General features: G+C 42.8%; 1 long non-coding RNA gene across 1 annotated transcript in view; it reads right to left on the bottom strand.

The window, feature by feature from the left end:
- LOC142160435 (uncharacterized) overlaps positions 1-26,378 on the bottom strand; it is a 31,535-nt gene extending 5,157 nt beyond the window's left edge. Inside the window, exon 1 of the long non-coding RNA XR_012693222.1 lies at positions 26,291-26,378. This is a non-coding gene — a long non-coding RNA (uncharacterized LOC142160435). The remainder of the gene's footprint in view (positions 1-26,290) is intronic.
- Between the last annotated feature and the right edge of the window lie 255 nt (positions 26,379-26,633).

The following is a 26,633-nucleotide window of genomic DNA, read 5'->3' as shown; positions in this document are numbered from 1 at the left end:
AGTTAGTACAAATGATGCCTACTCTTCTTAAGTCAGTACGGATGTCCGCCCAATCTCCGCTTATTTCCCTCCCTTTCCCAGGCCTTTTTTCTTAAGTGTTAGGAAAATTTCTTAAGTGAAATTGAGAAGGTTTTTCATCTTAAGTTAACTTACGCAACGGATTTTCTTTCTTTTTTTTTTTTGATAAGATATTTTATTGAGTTTTACAGTACAAAAAAAAAAAAAAAGGGAAACAGGCAATACAGGTGAAAGTGAGCTGCGATGAAGTTTCCACGTAGAATAAGGAGCATATTGTTATTGATATGAAGATGCAAAATAAAATTTAAGAAGAGTAGGAGGGAGGGGAAAGAAAGGGGGAAGAATAGAGGTAAGAGGGACAGGGGAAATCACTAGCCAAAGCGGAGAAAAGAAAAAGTATGGAGAAGATGGTGAGCCATGATAAGGTTTAAAGTTAATAGCTGGGGCTCAAGGGCCTTAAAATGCAAGGGGGGAGGAGGCTCCGTGATGCTCAGTCCAAGGACTCCAGACCTTATCAAATTGGACAGAAGTATGGCGGAGGATGCTAGTCATATACTGCATATGGTAGACTTGCCAAATGCGGCCGATAACCGATGGCAGAGAGGGAGGGCTCGGGTTTTTCCAAAATAGAGCAATTTGGCATCTAGCAGCACTAAGTATGTGTGTGATAAGTTTCTGAGTTGTTTTTGATATCTTGGGAATAGAACGCGGGAGTAAGGAAAATGACAGATGGGGAAGAGAGATCTGAGTGACGTCGGAAATCAACCAATGAACCGACTTCCAGAAGGGAAGTAGTTTTGGACAGTGCCACCATATGTGAGACAGGGTGCCCTCCTGACCACATTGACGCCAGCAAAGCGATGAGGAGCCTGGGTATATTATATGGAGACGGTGAGGGACCAGATACCAACGGTAAAAGATCTTGCGACTGTTTTCGCTTATCTTACAGCAAATAGAGGTCTTGGAGAGATTCAGACGAATCTTAACCCGTTCCTCAGGGGAGATCGACTCCCCCATGTCCTCCTCCCACTTGAGCTCATGAGAATCCTTGGGAGGGCAATTGTATTTCACCATAAGGCGGTAGAATGTGGAAATCAAGCCCTGAGATGAAGAACGAAGCTTACAAAAGGAGACCAAGGGAGAAGTTAGATGTATATCAGTGACAGTACGTCGGATAGAGTTGTAGAAATGTCGGAGTTGTAGGTATTGAAAGAAGCAGGATGAAGGAATACGAAAGCGCGTCTGAATGTCAGTGAAAGGAGGAAAAGTTTGTAGAGGCCTAAGGTCGGAGAGAAAGTTGATGCCACAGCGTGTCCAGTAGAAAAATTGAATTGGGCAGAGTCCAGGGGGGAAGGCGGGATTATTCCAAAGAGGCGTCATGCGCCATGAGTTGGGGGCTAAATTATATGAGGAGACTGTATGAGTCCAAGAAGCAAGTGAGAATGCTAGTGGAGGGGGGAGCTGTGAGGAGAGAGGCCGATGTTGGGGTTTGAGCCAAAGAAGCAAGGAGGGTGAGGTAGTGTCTGTGAGAGCAGATTCAATATCGACCCAGACTCGTTGTCCTGGAGGAGAGTGAAGGAGTACACACTGGGTGAGGTGGGTAGCACGATAATATTTGAGGAAGTGGGGTACACCCAGGCCTCCTTCTTGGATAGATTTGTGAAGAGTCTGCATACGAATTCTGGGCTTTCTTGCAGACCAGACAAATTTGGTAGCCATTTGTTAAAGGAGCTTAAAAGAGTTAGCTGGAATTTTGAGGGGTAAGGTCGGAAAAAGGTATAAAAGCCGAGGGAGGATGTTCATTTTAAGGGAGTTTATTCTGCCCGTCCAGGAGATAATGAGTTTGTCCCACTTTAAAAGGTCAGCCTTAATGGCTGAAAATAAAGAGGGGAAGTTTGCTGCATACAGCTGATCGTAAAGTCTAGTGAGATAGATCCCAAGGTATTTAAGTTTGTGGGGCTGCCATCTAAAATCGAAGCTGGTTTTGAGGATTGACAGAAGAGTTGAGGGGATATTGAGGTCCAGGATTTCTGATTTGGAGGCATTGATTTTGTAATTGGAAAGAGTGCCAAAGAGAGTGATGTCCTCGAGTAGATTTGGGAGCGATATGAGGGGGTTTGTGACTGATAAAAGAATATCGTCTGCGTATAGAGATATTTTATGCTCGGAGGAACCTACCCGAACACCGGAGATATCAGGATTAATACGAATTTTGCGAGCAAGGGGTTCAATCATTAGTGCGAAAATAAGTGGGGATAACGGACACCCCTGTCGCGTGCCATTTCGAATTTCAAAGGGAGAGGACTGAAAGCCATTAGCTAGAACGGAAGCTGTCGGGTTAAAGTATAGGGAGGCAACGCCCCGAAGGAAGGGGCCCTTCAGGCCCATGACCTTGAGGGTCCGCTGCATATAGGGCCAGGCCACCCTATCAAAAGCCTTTTCCGCGTCTACGGCTATGAGCAGGGTGGGGATATTGCGTGAGTTGGAAACGTAAGTTAGATCAATTGCTCGTCGAGTGTTGTCCAATGCATGACGGCCCGGGATTGAAATGTGTTTCCTGTAAGAAAACGAGATCTGCTTTAAGGCGTTTAAAGTGCTGAAGGGCCATTGTGCGTTTAGTGGGAGAATTAAGGCCGTTAGCATTAAGGGAGATAATTTTGAGAGTCATGGCGGGTCTGGGGGCTCGGAGCGAGGAAGAGGGCTAGTGATTAAGGACAGAAAGGAGATAGGGAAGGGAAAGTGGGAGACTAGCTTTCCCGAAGGGAAGTCAGTCTGGATTCGAGACAAGAGGTACAACATAGGTATCGGAAAAGAGGGGCAAGGCACGGTCAGCCAAGAGTGAACGGAAGAAACGACCGCTAAGAGATCGTGGGAACGGGATAGCAGGTCAAGCGAGTGAGACTACCCAATGAGAAAAAGTTAAACATTATACATGTAAACCAAACACAAGAAAAGTAACGGAAAACTGAGAAAAACAAAAACAAAAAAAAACAACAAAAACAAACACCTCAATGATAACAGGAAGATTATGCATTGTGCTGAATCTATAAAGAACATAGGAACAAAACTATGTCGACGGACACTCAGAGACAACTGTGTGGAGTCTAAACCGAAAGCCAGTATATAAAGTTGAAATGTTGTCGCTCAGTGTCCGCCGAAAAGGCAACCTCCGACAAGGGGAGAAATAGCAAAGAGTGTGATCAGCTTTCATGTATATATATATACATATGTATAAATACATGATAGACAATGAACAGGTATTATGTAACATCATGTGTTGTTGCGGATTTTAGAGAAGCGAGATAAATAAGCAAATAAGTTTTTTATGCCCTGAGTCAGGGCCCTGATGGAAGGGCATGGGCGGATGTAGCGTCGGGCAGGGGGTACAGGCGCCAGAGGGTCCCGCTGCCGTTTGCGGGATGAGCGGCAGCTAGCGGGACGAGAGAGGCACCCAGTTGCAGCGGGGGATTCACAAAGGCACTGGATGGGATTGGGTGTAGGTGAAGGGACGGGAAAATGGAGTGAGAGCTCGTTTAAGGCAGAGCCCGTAGAGGAAATGTCCGTCCAGAATGGCCGCCAAGCCACGCCCCTGGATTTTCTTTCTTATCTCCCTTTTCTGGCTATGCGCAGAGAAGATTTTTGTAAGATCCGCAAAAGTGTCAGATAAGATCACTAATAAATCAGGCACACTATGATTTGTAGAATTAATGCCAGATCTCTGGTATGTTCCAGAAGTGAGTTTTAATATACTTGTAAAACCCATTATTAGAACTGTTCTTGGACAAAGGACAATAAAACGGTTATAAAATAGATTAGCATAGCACAGTGTCAGACTGGCCCACAGGTGTACTAGGGAAATCCAAGTAGGTCTCTCCCCTGCCAGGTCAGATCATGATGGGACTATTTAATGCTGGGGTGGTTTGAGGGCTAGTAATTGAATGTGGGCTAATTTAGGGAGGTGGTTATTTATTGAATGTGAGTATTAATTATTTAATGTCGGGGCTTAATTTAATGTAATAAAAGTTTATTTATTAAGAGTAAATCCTATTAATTTACTGTCTGGACTGATTGGGAGGAAATAGGTGCATTTATTGAATGTAAATAGTATTCATTTAATGTTGTGGTGAGTTGAGGAGAAATAGGAGTATTTTATTAAAAATAAATACTATTAATTTAATGTCTGGGCTAGTAGGGTAGAATAGGTTTATTTATTAAATATGAGCACTATTAATTTAATGTTGGGGCTGATTATAGGGAGTAAGGCTACCGTGGATGCTATTCTGATAGCCTTGAGCCCCTTAAAAAAAAAGTGGGTAGAAGATATTGGCCATATACCAGATGATTATTGAACAGTGATGTTAGAGAGCACAAGGGAGGCAACTGTATGTTTAAGCTATCAGTAAAAATATTTTTATATTTTTCATAGGGTCTCTCTTGCCCCATCTAATCTGCTTAAGGTGAATAGGAATAGTGGCTCAAACTGTCTGAAATCTAAATCTCCTATGGGCACATTCTTGCACATGTTATGGCAACTGTTTGGAAATGTACTCAGAGTACTCTCCAAAGGGCTCCCCCAGTGTGCCCTAAGATATGTCTTTTCGGGACCACCGTGGAAAAAACTTTAGACCTCTTTAGCACCTCTTTAAGTATATTTTTAATTTCCTATAATAGCTAAAGCTAAACAGTCACTGGACCTTGCAGATCAGTAATTAAGACAGGAACTGGGTGCTGATTTTCATTTTCATTTTCATTCATATCTCATTGGGGAACTCAGCCCTGCGCAGCAAGTAGCAGTAAGTAGTAACATCTAACAGATAGTATTGATATACTATTGTTTGAAATATTGCATAAAGTATTTAGATTCCGATGTATAATCCTATGTAATGTAGATTGGAGCATTATAATTGTCTCTGAATCTTGTTGTATTTCTAAGTAGTTGGTTAAGACTTATTACCCCCTCAGTGGGTTTCATGATGGCTGTTTTGTGTTGTTTTCTTGTTACAATACGGAAAATACACAATAAACATACCTGTTTTAAAAAAATTGACGTGACAAAGTGTTCACTCCCTGTTAGGCTTTTCATGTCTCATACATATACCTATTGTATACCTTTTTCTAAAGAAGGCCCCAACATTCTAGGATCCAGACAAGCAACTACTAAGCTTGAGGCACCAGCATCCACAGGTAGTGAGAGCTGCAAGTACAAGTAGGAGAGAGCCAACAGTTCTGAACAGGGCCGGATTTACCGCTAGGCAACCTAGGCACCTGCCTAGGGCCTAGCGGCTCTCGGAGGGCCCAGCTGGGGGGGACAGGATCAATTTTAAAAAAAATGAAAAAAAAAAATTCGGCCCCTCCCCCGACTCGCGGCACCCCCCCCCCCCCGCGACTCGTGCGGGGGGGGGGTGCCGTGAGTCGGGGGAGGGGGGGTCGGGTGCCGCGAATCGGGAGAGGGGGGGTCGGGTGCCGCGAGTCGGGTCCCGGCAGCCTCTTCTCCTCTCAGTGTCTCAGTGATAGAGAGAGGAGGAGAGGCTGCCGGGACCCGACGAGCGATCACGTGACTCTTTCTTTTTTTTTTTTTTTTTTACATCTGGACTGACCGAGGAGGAGCAGCGCGCAATAGAAAGGTAAGTAAAACAAGGGACAGAAGTGGTGATGGTGAAGGGGCACAGAAGTGGTGATGGTGATGGGCACAGAGGTGGTGAAGGGCACAGAGATGGTGATTGGCACAGAAGTGGTGATGGTGATTGGCACAGAAGTGGTGATGGTGAAGGGCACAGAGGTGGTGATGGGCACAGAGGTGGTGATGGTGAAGGGCACAGAGATGGTGATTGGCACAGAAGTGGTGATGGTGATTGGCACAGAAGTGGTGATGGGCACAGAGGTGGTGATGGTGAAGGGCACAGAGGTGGTGATGGTGATTGGCACAGAAGTGGTGATGGTGAAGGGCACAGAGGTGGTGATGGTGATTGGCACAGAAGTGGTGATGGTGAAGGGCACAGAGGTGGTAATGGGCACAGAGGTGGTGATGGTGATTGGCACAGAGGTGGTGATGGTGAAGGGCACAGAGGTGGTGATGGTGAAGGGCACCGAGGTGGTGATGGTGAAGAGGCACAGAGGTGGTGATGGGCACAGAGGTGGTGATGGTGAAGAGGCACAGAGGTGGTGATGGTGATTGGCACAGAAGTGGTGATGGTGAAGGGCACAGAGGTGGTAATGGGCACAGAGGTGGTGATGGTGATTGGCACAGTGGTGGTGATGGTGATTGGCACAGAGGTGGTGATGGTGATGGGCACAGAGGTAATGGTGAAAGGGCACATGTGATATTGTGAAGGGGCAAAAGTGACAATGAAGGGGCACAGTGTGATGATAGAGGGACAAAAGTGACAAGAGCACATACTTGGATTTATGCGTATTATTTTTGCAAACACCTTAAGTAAGTATTTCTGCCCTGGCTTCAATATTTATTATGTTGTTTTGACCCAACTACTTAAAAAACAGGACTGCTTGGTAATTATTTAGGGGTGCCTTTTTCTGCAGCAGGGTGGCCTTGCTCTTTTCACATGTTAGGTACGCCCCCAAAGATGCAAGCCATGCCCTCACCTCCTTTGGCGGCGTGACGCCGCTGCGCGGCGGCACATGCTTTCATATCTACTTAACTATAGGGGTATATGGTAGGCATGCGGTGGCACATGCTTTCATATCTACTTAACTATAAGGGTATATGGTAGGCATGCGGCGGCACATGCTTTCACTTCTACGTAACTATAGGGGTATATGGTAGGCTGCAAAAATATAGTGCTATGGATTGTTTCAGGGAGGGGGCCCAAAAACAGTATCCTGCCTAGGGCCCTATGAGGTCTAAATCCGGCTCTGGTTCTGAATATGGCAGGGCAATCTTAATTTTGAGTAACTGTTCTGCTCAGTCATGACTTTCTCTAAGTCCAGCATGTGCACTTTATATACACTGCATTCTTTATATGCTACACTATGGCTCCAGGCTTAACCATGCCCCCTCTAGAGGCAAGTCTTTCTGGTGGCTGACCACACCCCTTCTGCTGGGTCCCTACAACTGCATTCCCCCGGTGGACCCTTCATGCCCAGTGGCGGATCCAGGGGGGGGGGCGATCGCCCCCCCCTAGAAGACACTTGCTGCCGACGGCTGCACAGTATGTGCAGGTCCGTCCAGCCATGACAGGCAGGGACAGTGTGCTGCCCGGCTGCTCTGACTGTGTTTAAAACACAATCAGAGCAGCCGGGCAGCACACTGTCCCTGCCTGTCACGGCTGGACGGACCTGCACATACTGTGCAGCCGTCGGCAGCCTAAGATGTTAGAAAGGGGCAGGGCCTAAATCACCCCCCCCCCCCCTAAATCGCCCCGGGTACAGCATTTTTCTAGATCCGCCCCTGTTCATGCCTCAGTCCAACGCTGGCATACTAGTACACTTGTTGCTGTGATATCACAGAGAGAGGAAGATTTGCAAGACAGATCGATCTTAGAAACTGTCACTTTGTGAGGTCATTCTGCTACTAAGGATCTTTCCACTTTCTAGTCTTTCTCCAGGTGGCAGATTACCTGAAATGTATGGAACTATAGGTTTTTTGATTCTGTGTTTTATTTCTGGTTTTTTTTACATAAATGGTTTTACATTAATATGTCTGTATGTCAATTTCAATCACTATTTTTATTTAGTAAGCATTGTGACTTGTTCTCATATTATTTCCCATGTAATAATGTTCTTGTGTTCTTAAAGAAATCACATATCAGCTAGGCTTGGTTTTATAACGTTACAATTATGGGAACAGTCATCATATAATTTAAGATTTTCTAAGAATATCCAATCTATGTTCTGTTAATCCCATCTCAAAATAAAGCATTTTTTAAATGTAATAGTACTTAAAATATGTAATGAATTCTTGAAATAAATCTATTTGTATACTTTTTTTCATTAGAAGAAATGAAAGCTCAAACTATAAGCTGCCTCATGAATGCATACAACTGCAGAGACTGGCCTGGTGAAGAATTTAACTCTTACTGCTATGGGCCAGTGTAGCAGGGGCAGCTGAGTAACACACAGCTGCCTCAGCAATATTTTTTCTCTCAAATGCCTGCAATGACTGTGGTTATTTTTCTATTGCTGGGATAAAGGGCGATAAACGCTCATTGTTATCGCTGTGATCAGAGCACTAATAATAAATAGGCACCATCGTTACAGATACGCATTCAATTTATGGATGCCAGGGCAAATGTATCTAACTCTACCTGAGACTCCAGGGCCGGATTGGCCAAAGAATTTACCAGGATTTTTCCCGGTGGACCGGTGGCCTCAAGAGGCTGCCTAATGTCTTTTATGTAATTTTTTTTTTTTGGGGGGGGGGGTTAAAGAGAATAGAAATGATTATTTATTCACTTGGTGACACAAATGGTTACTTCGGGATGGTTCACAGCCTCCTGGATCATTCACTAATGCATAAGGGTGCTGCCTTTATTCCTCCCCCTTGCCTCGTTTTCAATGTAGGGGCCGTGCAGCCTATTGCTGTAGTGCACAGCCCCTACCTCCTCTCTGATGGCCCCACCCCTTCATCCGCAATATGGCGTGATGTGCTGTCCCTGACAAACACCTGGATATATTAGGGTAAGTAATCAGCCATGCAGTTTACAGGTACACATACACTGGTACATATACTGGGCACACATACACTGTTACAGACACTAGTGTTGCAGATACTAGGCACACATCTACAGGTACAAACACCGGCCACAAATACACTGATACAGACAATGGGCACACATTTGTTGGTACAGACCCTGTGCATGCAAACAACAGCACGGACACTGGGCACGCATACACTGGTGCACACACTGGGCACACATTTACAGGTAGAGACACAGGAAATGCATTTACAACTACAGACACCATGGGCACACATTTATAGGGAGAGACACTCTGGGCACACATATTCAAAAACAGACACACTGGGCACATAATTACAGTTACAGACACTGGACATACATATACAGGGCCAGACACTCTGGGCACACATATAAGTAACCCATGTTTATTTACTGTTGATTTACTTGGACTGTGCATTGAGTTATTAGTCAAGTAGGGAACAGGTGGGGAGTCCCGAAGAACATTGTATTATACTCTTTTGCTGGACTGATATATAATAACAAGTGAGATTTGAATTTGTGAATTTGTGAGAACCTGCACCAATTGCTTTTCTATCATCTGTGAGAAATCCATATGCCTGCAAGAGGCGGAGTCTATTTCATTACAGTGACTACATGCTCATGTCAAGAGCTTAAAGGAAGTTGCAAGAGTGTAAAGTATATCCTGTCCTTATTGTATAGTGGGAAAAGGCAAAAGAAAGAAAGTATTATTTGAGGAGGTGATATAGTGAGGTACTGCTGATTGGAACATCAGGGCTAACCCCATACCGAGGAATATAAGAGATTGCTTTGTACTGTCGGCTGCTAAACACCTGCTCAAACTGAAAAAGAGAATGAGAGAACCGTGTTAAAACTAGAGATACTCACTGACCCCCATAGACTGGTTTTGGTTTTGGATCTGGATTAGCTTCATGTTTTGGTTTTGGCAAAACCACCCTCTTGTGTTTTTGGTTTTGGTTTTGGATTTTTTAGAAAAAATCCTAAAATATGCTAAAATAACATAATTTTGCCATTTTTTTGTTCCTATATTATTATTAACCTCAATAAAAATAATTTCAAGTCGTTTGCAGTCAATTTTGACCACCTCACAGATCACAATATTATTTTCATACACTTTCGGACAAATACTGCAGCGACCTGGCTGGATGGTAAGCGACAGAGCAATGACACAAACACATGGCAGTTCCTAGCACATCTAGGACACATAGGCACACAGCAGTGGCAGAAAAGAAAAATGGGGGTCTGCCCTGCCTCCCACCCGCCGTTATGTTTGAGCTTTAAAAGGAATACAAAAATCGTGAGATCCGACAACGTCACAATGAAGTTTTGCCTCTTTTTCAAATCTGAAAAAGCGTGAAGGTACCGAGCCGGCTCGACTCAGTACTCGGATATGCTAAGTTCGGGTACATTCGGTTCTCGGGAAACCGAGCCTGAGCTTCTCTAGTTTAAACTACCTCATGGAAGAAAATTCATAACTCTACATATTTGCCTGACTTCCAAATGTATTTCTATGCTATGTGTTTGCAAAGTTAAAGCAACTGTGATAGAACTGTGTGTGCATTGCTTGTGACAGTTATCTCTGTTAGATAGATACAGTGTCGGGCTGGGGCATGAAGGGCCCACAGGGGGACTGCAACGGTAGGGGCCCACCAATGGGGGTGTGGCCAGCCAACATAGAGGCGAGACCAGAAACTAGATAGGGAGTGGTCAGCCCATGAAGGGCATAGTGTAGTATAAAAAGAATGCAGTGAATGCATATATAAAGAATTCATATAAAGAGTGCATAGTAAGGCCCCACCCCTTAGATTGGGACAAAGTCTTGCCCCACTAAAATCAGAACAGTTGTCAGACTGTCCTGCTCTCTCCTACCTGTTCTTGCAGTGTTCACTACCTGCTGCTGCTGATGTCTTAAGCTCAGTAGCTGTCTGGACCCTGAAATGTTGGGGTCTTCTTTTGAAAAAGGGATAGATACATTAAGTATGGAAAGTGTAGCAATGAGAGCACACTCTAGGCCTCAACCAGTCACAATGCTAAATCAATAGCTCTCATGTTTAAAGGGAGTGTGTGAGTGTGAAAAGCACTAAGCCACTCCCCTACAGCAAAAAAACTTATATAGTTGCGTTCACCATCGACAGAACACTGCCTGCTCAAAGAAGTGTGACATATCTCCCAGCAGGCAGAACAGAAGTCCTGAGTTTCAGGACATCGGGACAGTGCCCTAAAATCACTACATACATAGTGGAAGGTATGTAGATGTTATAATGAAACAGACAAATATGAAAAAATAATGTTTCAAGGAAAGACAAAAATTGAAAACACACACAAAACACATATACAAGCAGAGGGGCACCTTATATAAGAATGCCCCCAAATCATATTATGCCAATCATATTATGCCACACAGTAATGCCCCAGTTTAATTTATGCCACAAATCATATTATGCCACACAATAATATCTCCAAATCATACTATGCCAAAAAGTAGGCCCCAGACAATATTATGCCACAGAGTAGTGTCCCCCAACAATATTATGCCACAGAGTACTGCACCCAATTCATATGATGCCAAGAACAGGCTACCCCCCCCCCCCCCTTTCCCCAGGTATAAAGGGAACATTGTCAAGTTTGAAAAGAACAATCAAAATAAAATAAAGTAAATGTGACTTCATCTCCTCTCTGTGGTCGACTGGGCACACAGCTTCTGTACGCTGCCAGCATTGCAACATAATGACATATGCGACTCGCAAAGGTGCAGGTGACTTGCGCTTTGCAAATTTTGGATTTGGGTGGGCCCCACCTACATAGAAAAGGAGCAGATTGGGAACTTAAAGTGGCCCTGGACAAAAAGCCTAAAAGTGGCATCATGTAGATGGGCCAAATAAATGTTAGGTGGGGCTCAGTATATGTGTGTGTCTACTGTATGTACCTGAGTATGTGTGTCCTATTCTTGTCGCTTTCCTGACCTGTGGCTGCTGGTGTCCTTAGCTTAGTTGCTGCTTGTCTGGATGCTGCAATGTTGGGAGTCCTATCTGGAAAAAAAAATGGGTACATGACATTTAGAAAACTCCAACCTGCCCCGGCGTTAAATCAATAGTACACACGTTTAATAATTAGGCCTCCCTCAAGCCCTGACATTAAAATAATAGTATTCACTTTTGATAAATAGATCTATTTCCCTCCAACCAACCCCGACATTAAGTTAATAGTATCCACATTTAATAAATAAACCTATTTTCCTACCTCCAAACAGGCCTAGCAATAAATAGCATTTAAGTTTAATAAATATAACCATTTCCCACAACCATCCCTGGCATTAAATAATTCACATTCACATTTAATAAACAGCCCTCCTGCCCAAACTTAACCCCATATTCAATTAATAGTCCCAAACCACCCCAGCATTAATGGTCTCGCCACCTCATCTTAAATTAATAGGCCCCAATAAAATTGGCCCACCATCCCCCCACAAAAAAATTGCACACATTAGCCACCACCTACCTCACAACCACAATATAGTACCACAAGCCCCCTGCCCTCACCCCCCATTTCACTTATAACAATCCCCCCTGCCCTCACCCCCAATTTCACTTATAACAGCCCCACCTGCCCTCACCCCCCATTTCAATTATAACAAGTCCCCCTGCCCTCACCCCCATTTCACTTATAACAGCCCCCCTGTCCTCACCCCTATTTCACTTATAACAAGCCCCCCCTTCCTCACACCCATTACATTGCCACAAACCCCATTGCCCACACACATTACCATAACACACACATACACAAATTAATTTCTCATACGCACAGACACACACACTAATACATTTATCATACACACTGACTCACCCCCCTCTCTCATACACACATTTCTCATATACACAGACACACACACACACTAATACATTTATCATACTCACTGACACACATTCTCTCTTATACATGCAGACACATTAAAATGCTTAACGGCTCATATCCATACCTTATACTCTTAAACCATTTAAATAGAACCATAAAATAAAACAGACAACTTAAAAGTGGCGAAAGCAAAGGAAATTTATTGTAAGGTATGGTGGTGGAGAAGGAGAGCAGTCAGAGTCGACATCCGTCAGGGAAACCAGGATGCCCCAGCATTTACCATGGGACATCCGCAAACGGGGGACAACCAACACACCCCAAGGCGCACATATCTACCTCAATGGGGCCACCGCCCCGGGCACTACAGAACCCTCCCCTTTTGTAGGCTAACGGAAGCAACCACAAGCCAACCCGCGGTACTTGGACTGAGACTAATAGCCCATTCCATTGAAAAAAATTGGATTAAGTGTGCCCGCTACCATAATGTGCCCTTACCACTGGCAGTCGACTGTACTGCGATTTCCGGCCCTGCAACTCCAACACCACCACCAAACAAAACCACACTGGTACTGCATAACACTGAAACAATTAACCATCAAACAACTATCAACAGGGAGGGTGGGTGGGTAATGTCCAGCTGCACTAGAGACTGCTTCCTCTCCGCCCATCCCAAATATAACTTCAATAACCCCATCCCATAACTCAGATAGGCGTCCTTCCACAGACAAAACTATTAACCCCCAGAGTACCAATACAGTCCAAAAAAGCCTTAGCTTTTAAAATCCTTTGAGCTTAAGTTCAGCCCTCAGTTCCTAAAGCTTACCTTTCCTGCTTTGCTCCATGGCATGGCAGTGTGGGTAGGGGGTGTGTCTGCTCTGATTGGCTGAGTGACTGTGTCAGCCAATCAGAGCATAGCAGAGGGGGTGATGGGAGACAGTGAGGAGTTTCTGCGTGAGCAGGAAACTCCTCTGCTTTACCAGAAGCACAGGCTGCTACTACACTTACCTCTCCATGGGGGGCCCTGGTGATCGCATTCTGGCCTCGCCCCCTAGAGAAAGGGGGTGGGGCATTCGGGCAGTGGGCCCTACCGGGTATTTCCCTGGGACCCTGCCGGGCCAGTCATAGATATTGGAAGGCCCCATTAGCAGGTAAAGAGGTACCTCTTAGCTACAGTAAACTAGAGAGGCCTGTGTATATTATAGATTAAATACTAGACAGTATTGTTCATAAGTTATATGACCGTTTTGTTCAAACCGAAGACATCTGTTTTTGATACAAAATTTATAAAATCCCTTTAGAAGCTTATGCCTCATAAATAAATGTACCTGTGTGGCTTCTAAAGACCAACCTGGTTTGATAATATTTCCTTTGTGTGTCTGTGGTCCAGAGTAGGGGGGCAGAGGGTTCCTTAGTCTCCCTCTGGTGTTGCTAAATTAAGGACATTACCCCACGAAGAATCTACGATACCTAGACTAAGATGGAGGCACTGCGTGACACTATATATAGGTAAACAGTCCATTAACATACAGGACACACAAAGATTTGGTACACACACCCTAGCAGAGGAAAGGATGCCCTATGCAATGTATGACTATCACTAGGATGCTCTTTGTATTGTATGACGGTCACTGTGATGCTTTTCTATTATATATGTTTCACTACTACTGGCCAAATTATCAGGCAGAACAGTATAAACCTTGCAATACATTTTGTTTGGTGTTTCCATGGGAGTATTTTCGTTTAATTTGAAAAAATACTTTTTTTTAATTGTTCATGCTAGTGTGTTTACAAGTGATCACAGTTATATTTAAAATGTTGTGTTTTTTTATCTTTGAAATCCCACCACTAACCCCAAGAAGATGTACAGAGGGTATTGGGAGGGTGGAACCTCCAGGGTTGGGACACCCTACATTTTTGCATACAGGTTGGCAAATGCAATGTATTTTTTATTAACTTATATTGTTAGAGAAACTATTGAACTGGTGGAAGACACAACTACTATTAAATTAATGCTAACCCTGAGAACTATAAGCTGCTCCACTCACATAACCGATATGTGAACTCCACCCACTGGCGTGCTGACTCTGCCTACTTATAGTTGCTCTGCCTATCAATGAACTGTGACAGGCTTCACTTGTTGTTGCAGTGACTCTGCTTACGTATTGCATTTGCTTACCTGAAATCGATGTGGCTAGAGCTAATGTTGTGCTAGCTCTGCCTACTTTCTTATTTGTCCCACCTACCATTTATTTGGTCCCTGCTATGAGATATGAGACCACTTTCAGATTTTTTTCCAAGGCCACTTTAAGTTTTCAATTCGCCTCTATGAAACTCTAAGGGGTATATTTACTAAACTGCGTGTTTGATAAAGTGGAGATGTTGCCTATCGCAACCAATCAGATTCTAGCTGTCCTATTGCAGAATGTACTAAATAAATGAAAGCTAGAATTAAAACCCACAGTTTAGTAAATATACCCCTAATTATTTCATGAACTAGAACACAACAAGTCGGATGACTAGTCAATACTAAATGTGCATTTAATTAGTCCATGGTCCATTTTTGTGCATTTCCCTACTACAGGAACGGGTTAAACTGTTGTGTTGTACAAGATAACAAAATTCTGTTATGAGAGTCTTAAAAACGCAAAAATAAAAAAATCAATGAGAGACGTGGCACAGTGATTATTTTCTCTGGTGCCTCCGCTCGCAGATTCACTATTGATTCTCTCCAACTCCCGAAGTTATTTAGAAAGTAAAGAAATAATTGATTAGAACCTGTTTTTTCACTCTCGCTTGAGCTGTACTAAATATTGAACGGGTGCAAGATGTGTGTCGTCTGGAAATTGTCACAATCTGCAGCTTGGGGTCTGGTAGTGGTGCAGAGAAATATTCATTATGTTTTGTTTGTAGCTCGAAGAAACACCAATGTATTTGTAAAAAATAAATAAATAAAAAGAACAGAGAGAGAGATGTGTTGCATATAAACAAAGACAGTTAAGACAGTTATAGGGAGGTCATTGCAAATGGAGATAGTAATACATGTTATATATAGGAACCATTTATGGTATAACTCTATATAAACTATTTAACACCAATCAGCTGCTTAAGGATACAAAAGATCCATTATGTTCACTGACACAGCAGTAGTCAGAGACAGAGAGGGGTAATAAAATACACTGTAAACACAAGGGACAAGTTTACCAGATTGAAATGATTAAAAAAACACATGGGGCCTGATTCATTAAGGCACATAAGTGCCTATATGTGCCATATTTTGTGTAAAATCGCTCTCCACATGCCCAGAAAGGAACCATACGCCAGAAAACGGAGCAAAATATAATTCATCTTCAAGTGTAAATGACCCTTACTACAGCTTAGAATTTATGGGCAGAACAGGCAGGGGACTGGGCGTATGCATGTAGTCAGTGTACAGTAAGGGCGTGCCAATCTTGAGCACACGCATCATTGTCCAATTCAAGCTTCAGTCATCTCAAAGGTACGTGATTTTCAGTTGTAACACTTGCACCAGCTACAGGTCTGCCGATTACTAGTGATGATGGCTGTGTATGTATGCTAGAACATGTGTTTGCAACCAGAAGCAACAGTAAAAATGTATTTTATGTACAGTAGCCATTTATAACATCCTAATAAATGTATTTTATGGAAAAAAAACCTTTTTCTTATTTTTTAATGATTTGTCATTAATGACTATATTATTAACAGGTGACATTAATTGAATAGTTTTGTCTGTGTTTTCTGTGCGTTCTTTTTTTTACTTTATATTCCACATATATATTGGACGTATTCTGTAGTGTATTGTCCTTTAGAGCAGAGTGGACCTAGGCCTGTTTTCAATAAAAGAGATTTCTTCAGATCCGCTCCTTGTAGAATACAAATGTGCGTAACATACGTATGCCCGTTATATGTGTGTTTTCATAAAAAAACCGCACATTACGTTTGTTTTGCATTGTTAATAAATCAGGACCAAGGAGTACATATCCACCCATATAATACATTCAACACAAGTAAACCAGGGACCCCCACCGGGAAAAAAAAAAAAGCGAGAGAGCTGCTGCGCATGCGGCAGCGCAAGTGCAGCAGCTCCGTTTTTCGGCAGCACTGTACTATACAGCAGCCGCGGCGCTGTCAAAAAGCGTCTGCGGCAGTGCTGTATACAATACAGCACCGCCGTGGATGCTTCTTTGACAGCGCCGCGGCTGCTATATAGTACAGTGCCGCTATGTGGGGCACTTTGTTAGAGGAGGGGAGGGGTTTTTGGAGACCCAGAAACCCCCCCTGTGTGCGCCACTGTAAACAATACACACATATGTACATAGTCAATGTACATATTTTTAGTGTGATTACAAAAATATTGCTTCTCATAGCATGAGAGAATATATAGATATCCCCATAGGTTGACAGTGGCTCAGAGACTGTCTGGTTTCTACAGTTTTTTAAAAATATTTTCAACCAATAAAATTATTATTTATTATTTTATTATTATTATTATGCTTTGGCATTCTTGGCACTCTAATGCCCCTCCTGTGGCTATTTCAAATATTTGGAAACTTGCAACACAGTATTAAACCACACTGCTATGTAGACTCAGCTACTGTGTTGAGTTGGGAGATGTTCTACTTGGGATTTCGTAGCTATCTCCCATATAAGAAGGAGAAAAATTATAATGACTGGTATTTGGTGTAAAGTATAGAATTTTACATTAAAATAAATAAAAATCTGATTCACCCAGTTTTCGCTCTCTTTGGTTCTAAAAGGTGAGATATTAAATTTTGCTTTTACTTAGCAGCAGGGTGTGTCCAAATTTGGAAAGTTTAGAGGTATAAGCTAATTTTTCTCAATCAAAAGTTTAGAACAGTTTGTCAAATTTGAGGAGTACTTGTTAAACCATATCCAGTCCATTGTTTCTCATTAACTTAAACAATATCTCCATCTGGCCCTAAATTACTGATGTAGCAAGAGTTGACATGACCTCGCACACAATGATGTTAACAAGTAGCTGTAATTCCAGACATCAAATATCCAGAATGAACCTCAAGAACCCCGATAGTTGTGGTCTTCACTTTTAGCAGCCCCGTTTTTCCCTTAGAGAGAAAGGTGATCACCAGTACTAGGTTGCACCAAGGTCATAAGCACGTAGTAGTAGTTTATTCTGAGATAGAAGCTGACATTGTATATATAGTAGACACTATCAAATTATACTGTCACACACCAGAAAGAAAGTTGTCAGCGCTTATCCTTTAAACTGCATATCTGTGTGTGTCTAGCAAAATGAAAACATGAGGTATTAGTTCATATTTTGATCAAAAGACTTAAGCCTCCATCCCACGTCAAGGGTACCTCATTATATGCAGGTCCTACACTGACCTATATGCTTTAAACACTATTAAAATGCAGTTAAAATCAGATGCACTCACCTCCCAGGTATAGGGGTTTACATCTAGCAAAGGCTGGCTTGTGAGCCACACCCAAATGTGCCTTAAATAAGCTTGATGGACAGCTGCTATGACAAAAGGCAATATTTTAAAACAAAACCAGAGAAAAATAAGCCCGCGCTCGGTATATCCCATATTGTATGTGGTACCAGCTGCGTGGCAATAAGCCCGCGCTCGGTATGTCCCATATTGTATGTGGTACCAGCTGCGTGGCAATATAAATGCCCATATATGTATACAAAACAGAAAGAAAGTTGTCAGCGCTTATCCTTTAAACTGCATATCTGTGTGTCTAGCAAAATGAAAACATGAGGTATTAGTTCATATTTTGATCAAAAGACTTAAGCCTGCACCCCACATCAAGGGTACCTCATTACACGCCAGGGACCCACTAGCCGGGAACCGGCTTACTTACCTCTCCGGCGCTCCGACCAAGTCCCGCTGGCAGACCGTCGCAGCTCCAGGCTATTTCCCTGCAATCCGCAGACCGTCGCAGCTCCAGGCTGTTCTCCTGCAATCCGCAGATCATCGCAGCTCCAGCATCCGCAGATCTCCAGGCTTTACAGCTGCTCTGCTATCCCAGCGGTCATCCTGCAATCCGCAGATCTCCAGGCTTCACAGCTGCTCCACTATCCCAGTGGTCATCCCTGCGGTCACACTGCAATCCGCAGATCTCCAGGCTTCACCACTCCACGCTGTCCACTATTCCAGCGGTCATCCTGCAATCCGCAGATCTCCAGGCTTCACAGCTGCTCCGCTATCGCAGCGGTCATCCCTGCAGTCACCCTGCAATCCGCAGATCTCCAGGCTTCACCACTCCACGCTGCCCGCTATCCCTGCGGTCATTCCTTGAACCCTAAGATATATAACTCATTTAACTCCGTGGATCCTGCTCCACTCCCAGAGGACCGTGACCTGCGTAGCGGTTGCCGCAAAGTCCATACCACCTTGCGGGGGTCATGGTGAAGGCCAGCCGCTGCGTTAGACTCCGCGCCTCTGGTGAGTGTTAGTATTGGCAGGTCAGGGGTCTGTATTCCAGCTTACCGTAACATATACTGACAGTAGACAAGAAATGCAGATACTCATACAGCCCAGAAATAAGAAAGGTCCTATGTCTGTGCTGTAGTCTGGCTGCTTCCAGGGATTAGTCAAAGTTCAATACAAGGGCCTGGGCAGTCAGAGATTCAGAAAGTAGTCAGAGTCCAAAGCTCATTTCAGAATCAGAATCAGAGCAAGGCTCTGCATCACTACACCTATAATTGGAACAGCAGCATGGAGCTTCCAGCACTATAAGGTGTAGGATGCTCCTAGCAATCCTACAGTCTCCCTGTATTGTTTTGCTACATATGATCGTACTGCCCTGCCCACCCAGCTGATTGAAGCATCCATGGCAACAGAGCAGCAGGTGGAGGAAGAAGAGGATTGTGATGGAGATACTATAATATTATTATCTAATTCAGCCTTACTGGTTTGCATGTAGTGTCAGTAGCAACTGCTTCTGGGACTCTTACTAGATCACGAAAGCCATTCATTCATAAAATCCAGTTACCTCATTAAAAAATAAATAAATGCCCTCAGTCACCAGTCTTTATACACTAGGCAGAACACTGCAGAACCCCCCCTGTCATAAAGTTAGCAAGTCCCAGCCTGGTCAGCAAGGGACTGAATTCCCTGATAGTACTTGGGTTCTTTCTGACCTCCATGGTCATGGTGGTGGAGGTCAGGGTAATGAGTTCAATAGATAAAATTATTAGTTTAATGTGTAAAAATAAGTATTCTCAACAAGACCTGGCAGTGATTAACTGGTGCTTGGATAACCTCAAGGGTCCGTATTTCCTGGCAAACAGGGCCCTCTGAAACCTGTAGTTCCACACACTGAATTAATTTTAAATAAACACAACTGGGAGCATGATGTGAATTCCCTTCTAAATGAAAGCTTCGTATTGAGGATTCACAAAGGGAGACAGACAAGCAGCTTATCTGCCACAAAAGCATAGGGAAAAACAACAAAAAGGGCAAGAGAGTTCCTAGAGCCCCAAGGCCTCTTCAACATTACACAGCTGTCCAGAAAGGGCAGACAGCCCAGCATTGTAACTGACAATGGTGCAGACTCCATACCAACACCCAAGTTCACCAAGTACAGCTGTCTAATACTCCAGAGTAAGCCTTTGACCCATCAAATGACAAACGTGACTCAAATCTATGATGATTGGCATGCAAGAGAAAATGCACGCTATTCACACAGAAGGGATGCCAATTTGGAACAAAACAATGACTTTTGAGGACTGTTATGTTTGCAGGACAAGAGGAAATGGATCTCCAGGTCCTTGTCCCTGCACCTGAGTTACTGTGTTTATTAATTAAATAATACTCCCTTCCCCACCTTTATACCCGCAGACAAGGTAGCTTAACACTCAAAATTAATAAAGATGACCCATGAATATAAGGGTCACATCATTGAACATCAGGGGACTCAATATACTACCCTGCAATCTAGAACAGATTCTACACAAGTTGGTTTTACAGGTGTAACCCAAATCAGAATTCAAAGGGGTTCTCCATATGGATAAAGGCTTTTCGTTCTAGGAGTTAATAGATGAGGAAGGTAGGTTTTTTATTTTGGACACACAAAGGGACATTGGCCAATATTTTTGCTCACAACAAAGGGTCAATTGCAATTTTTAATCTCCATCGTAATAGTTGGTGGTGATTAAAACATTGACACTAAATATCATGATGGATATAACAGTTCATTCACTGTTCCCTACAAATGGATTAACAAATTTAATTGTCTCCTATGTACACTCCAAGTAGAGGACGTATTGCATAGCTTAAACCCGGATACAACAGTCTACTCATTTTATTAAAAAATACACAATTCACATAGCCACACAGACTACCTATTTCTCTCATACAATGCCATTTGCTCAGTGTTATAGGCTTCAATTGGTTGGATGTTTTAGTCTGACCTTGCATCCGTCCATTTGGTCCTAGCCCTAGAAGATGACTTCCCAAAGGTATGGGACAGGCATTATAGTAAGAGCATTAGATATAGATTGCAGAACCAATATATAATGAGCAATAGAAGAATTGATATCTTTAAATGACTCCTCTGATACCTCTCTTAATGAAGTGGTAAGCTCTCAAGTGTGTTATCAGAACAATTCTCATAGAAGCGGGGACTAAAGTTAAAAAGATCAGAACCTTGTGCTTAAACTTACGGCTTAAAGAAATTATGACCGTTGAATTACACCACTAAACATCATTAGGTCTGACATAATAACAGTCCTTAATCCTAGAAGTCAAATAACTCCTTTCACTTCAAACATCAAATCCCTCTTATGTACCAAACAGGTATTTTGAATGAGGAAACAAATGTGACAAGTTATTAGCGACAGCGTAAAAATAGAATCAAAAATTTCCCTTTTTACCACCTTTATACCTTACATTAAAGATAAATCAGGAACAAAACATCCTGAAACGCAAAATATAGCAGCTGCCTTCTACGATTACTATTGGAAACTTTACAATAATCGCCGCACAACTACAACTCCCTAATTAACAATATTATAAACTTTCTTTAGCAAAAAAAAGAGGAGTCTGAGGCTTTGGACAAAGCCTTTTCACCAATAGATATAAACAACACCACTAAAAACACCCCATCAAATAATGGTCTTGGGCCTAATGGATTCTCCATGGAATACTACATGACATTACAGGAGAGCTTAATCCCAATACTACTAAATGCCATCAACTTTATCTCTAACAAAAACATCTTCCCAGATCAAGCTTTAGAAACTCAAATTATAATTATAGCGAAAGCAGATAACGATTATTATTATTGTTCTAACTACTAATATTGTTTGTTTGTAAAGCATTGATATATTACATAGTGCTGTGCATTTAGGCATTCATAACAGAAATAAATTACATACAATGACTTGAAACAGAAAAGATTATTTTGACCAGATGATCTTACAGTCTAAGCTATAGACCGATCTCCTTGTTAAAAGTCAATATAAATCTATACACTAATATCCTGGCAAATCAATTAAAAAAGTTACTCTCCCCTTTAATAAAAGTGGTCAGGTGGGCTTTGTTCCATTGTGGGAAGTCAGAGACAGCATTATCAAGACAGTGGACCACTTGGCAGGGTAGATTTGTCTTTTAAACATCATATGCTACATGCTGTAGGCTTAGGTAACGCTTTTATATCATGTATAATGGCATTATATCATTCACCATGAGCAAGAATAAAAGTAAATGGCACCTTGTCAGAACTGTTTCAGATTTCAAACAGATTTGAGAGGGCTGCCCCCTACCCCCATTCATATATATTCTGACATTTAAATGTTTAGCCAAATCTATAAGTAAAAACCCAGTTATAACAATAATACTTGTATCTGGAAAGGAAACTTCAAAATGTTTTTGCAGTTGATTCCTGTGTTATTTCAAACCTTCAGTACCATATCCAACTTTAAAATTATCTTCACTATATCCGAAGTGTAAATATTATACTGCCGCAATCCACAGTAAGCCATCTGTATTGAGGTTTCCACTTGGGCTATTTTACTCTAAAGTTTTTTCCACTTGCAAAAACTCTGGAAGCAGATTCTAAAAGATGGAACCTATCCAACTTTACTTGGAAGGTAAGAAAAAGCATTATAAAATTAATTTGTTGCCATGATTGTTATATTCCATAGACAAAAAAACCTTACAGTTTAACATGTCCAATTAAGGTTTTTTACATAAATGGTGATGATGATGATGATGATACTGAGCAGTTTACTGGGAACTGTTTTATTAGTAAATCTTGTTGGCTTTATGTATCCTTGAGTTATTGTTAAAAGTCAACTTAGGCCTTATAAGGGAATGTAATGGCAAACATTGCTCACTGAAAACCAAACTAAGCACAGGCTTCAACACCAATTAAATGTATTTTAAAGATATCGTTATTTTGAAGTTTTACTTTTTAATGAGGTTGCTCTATTGTCTCTTTCTAAAACACTGAGGCCCTTAACTATAGTAAAGGCAAACTAAGAAAATGTAATAGTACTGCATGTGTATATTTCATTGAACAGATAAATCTGTGAATTAGCACCTTCACAACTTTGTGAGTGACAGCAATCTCACTCCATGATAGTGCTGAATCTGCAGCTAACCAAAGGATGTCTGTATTACACAAGGAACATGTCCATTAAGGTTTCTGCCTTAATCGTCGTAATTAATTGCTTTGTGGAGTTTGAGTGGAAGAGTTTCAATTGTTTTCTTACATTTTAGATGGTGTGTAAGCATAAGAAACATTAATCGGATATGTTAAACTTTAAGATTTTTTGCCTACGGAATAGGCATAGCTTTTTTTAAAGTTAAAATGTTTCTGACATCAAATTCAGAAACGTGAAGACAAAAATTTGATGACAGATAAGAACCAGTAATTTCTCCTCAGATTTCCTCTAAATCTAGTACCCTCCAGTGCATGTCTTTTTCTCACACATGCCCCACTGCCCACCAGCTATGTGTGCACATGCACACATGCCACTGCCAAGTGCTACAGCTTTTCTCACGTAACAGCCTCTTTCACATGACACCCCGTATCACTCGTATTTTTATTTTTTTTAAAAAATCAGGTACTGTTTTATTGAATTTTAGTACATGTAACAGAAAACAACAAAACAAACACTACTTAACCTATGTCAGCCAATTAGCAGAGTCCCAAGGTCACCCAGATGAGATCAGTGCGGGTATAGGTATAGATGTTGAATATATAAATAATACCAAATAATATATAGAGAAAATGGAGCAGGTTCAGATTTGACTTCCCACTCCAGAATCCAAGACTTTTCCCGTGCAGCCCCCTTTCTTTGGAACGACCTCCCTCGTTCCATCCGTCTCTCTCCTACTCTGCGCTCCTTCAAACGTGCACTCAAAACTCTCCTCTTCCTCAAAGCCTACCAACCATCTACTTAACCCCCATCTTCTTCCTTTAGCTCGTCCTCCCTTCTCTCCTCTTGCCTCAACTGGCTCCTCTTGTGCCTGGTCTGTTTACCCTCCCTTAGGATTTAAGCTCGTATGAGCACTGCCCCCTCCCCTCCTGTCTCCATACCTGTTCTTCCGCTCCGTCTTTACTGCATATGACTAGCCGGAGTTTCTGAAGTATTGGTACTTTTGTTTATTGTTCTGTATTATTTCACCCTGTATAGTCTACTGTTAGTACTGTGTGCGGCGCTGCGGATACCTTGTGGCGCCTAACAAATAAATGATAATAATAATAATTTGACAGAACAGTTACATACACACGTATTTGAATACATAAATATCCTGCATATAGCCTCATCAGAGATATTGCGTAAAGTAGCAGTTCATCACCACCACATTAATGAAATTAAATAAATTTATTTAATTTAGCCCAGACCAGACCAAGCGGAGATCTCACAATTAACTAGCCAACATCCTGGACCATCCTTCTTTTTCTATGCTTGGACTCGTATCACTCTTATTCTTTTACATGTAACCTCCCTGTGCACCAGCTTTATTTTCAACTGTCACCACCTTTGCACCAAAATTTCTTTCAAATATCACACCATTTGTACGAGATTTTGTCATACGTCAACCCTATGTCCACCAACATTCAGCTTTTCTGTCATGTGCCACCCCATATGCCCGTGAGCTTTTTACTCACATGCAACCCTGTATGCCCACAACCTTAGTGAGGTCCACTATGTCTTTCCTGGGAGTAGTAAGGTGCAGTATGTATGCCCTGACAGTGGTGAGGTGCAGTATGTATGTCCTGACAGTGGTGAGGTGCAGTATGTATGTCCTGGCAGTGGTGAGGTGCAGTATGTATGTCCTGGCAGTAGTGAGGTGCAGTATGTATGCAGGGCCAGATTAAAGGAATGGAGGCCCCTGGGCTAAGGGGACCTCCATTCCCCTGTGAGCCGCCCGCCATCCCCCTGTGAGTCCCCCCTGTGAGCCGCCCACTGCCCCCCATCCAAGCGCTTACCTCTTTCTGGTGTCCTGTCAATATAGTCCTTCAGCTGTGCACTGTAAGCTCCTTTCTGAGGAGATCTTGTGAGTGACTCACAAGATCTCCTCAGTAAGCGAGATTACTGAGCACCGTGGAAGGACTACAGTGATAGGCTCAGAAGCAACAATAATGCCGCTGAGCATTGTCAAGGGCCCCCTGGATGCCCGAGGCCCCTGGGCTTTAGCCTAGATAGACCTCGGGTTAATCCGGCCCTGTATGTATGTCCTGGGAGTAGTGAGTTGCAGTATGTATGTATGTCTCCGGTAGTAGTGAGGTGCAGTATGTATGTCCTGGCAGTAGTGAGTTGCAGTATGTATGTCCTGACATTAGTGAGGTGCAGTATGTATGTCCTGACATTAGTGAGGTGCAGTATGCATGGGTAATAACCTGGGGCCAGTGGTCGAAGTGGGAATTCAGAAGCGCTGGTATGGAAATTAGATGGGAATGGCCTGGGGCTTGGGGTCCGCTTTGGCCCTCTGAAGCTTTAGGGATACAGAAAGTGTGAAATTATTTTTAGATGTTTTTAACACTGTATAGTATGATCTAAAACATAGTAAGTGATGCAACAGCTATGTGTCACTCACCTCTACTGTGTCCCTTCACCTCTCCCTCATGTCTCCTGTGTTCCCATATCTTTCATGTCTCCTTTGTGTACTTACATTTTCCCCAATATCTTGTGTCTCTTCAATAATGCATAATGTCTACTCTGCTACTTCACTTCTCCCTCTGTCATCTATGTGTCTTTTCTCCTTTCCCTTATGTTTCCTTTGTCTGACCACTCTCCCCATATGCCGCTATCTTCATCTCAGGTAACCCCTTCTCAACCTATTCACCTGCTTTCCTCAGTCTTTTACACACACCTTGCCCCTGGCTATACCAGTTCCAGCTCCTATTTTCATAGTGGACTCATGCTAAAATGCATATGAGTTGCTCATTTAATTATACTTTATTATCTGTTATCACAATGGTGGCATTTGCAATAAAGATTACAAAAGTATAATGTTTAAAAAAAAATGACTTACATACAGCATTTGAGACCTTAAAAGGCAATTTCCATGGATCTCTTATGTTTCCCTGCCTGCGGTGTATTTCTCAGTTTCTAGTTCTATATCCTGCCTGTGCTCTATCTGCACAGCGACCGTAAGCTCAGTAAAGCAGATACAGGCATGTAGCTTGCAATGAGTTATTGGTGTACATCTGTGCCCTTTCTGCTGCCTCCTGCACTGACAGGTTATAAAAGGTGGAAAATATTTTGTCTACAGATACATTACCTACTAAATCCCTCTCTTCCGTTCCTCCTGTCATCCGCTTCCCCTCTCCTCCAGTCATCTGCTCCCCCTCTCCTCCAGTCATCTGCTCCCCCTCTCCTTCTGTTATCCGCTTCCCCTCTCCTCCAGTCATCTGCTCCCCCTCTCCTCCTGTCATCCGCTTCCCCTCTCCTCCTGTCATCCGCTTCTCCTCTCCTCCTGTCATCCGCTTCCCCTCTCCTCCAGTCATCTGCTCCCCCTCTCCTCCTGTCATCCGCTTCCCCTCTCCACCTGTCATCCGCTTCCCCTCTCCTCCAGTCATCTGCTCCCCCTCTCCTCCTGTCATCCGCTTCCCCTCTCCTCCTGT

Source organism: Mixophyes fleayi, chromosome 6, assembly GCF_038048845.1.
Source record: "Mixophyes fleayi isolate aMixFle1 chromosome 6, aMixFle1.hap1, whole genome shotgun sequence".
In the NCBI taxonomy this organism is placed as follows: Eukaryota; Metazoa; Chordata; class Amphibia; order Anura; family Limnodynastidae; genus Mixophyes; species Mixophyes fleayi.
The sequence above is the reverse complement of the archived record's forward strand: the minus strand, read 5'-3'. Positions and strand labels throughout refer to the sequence as shown.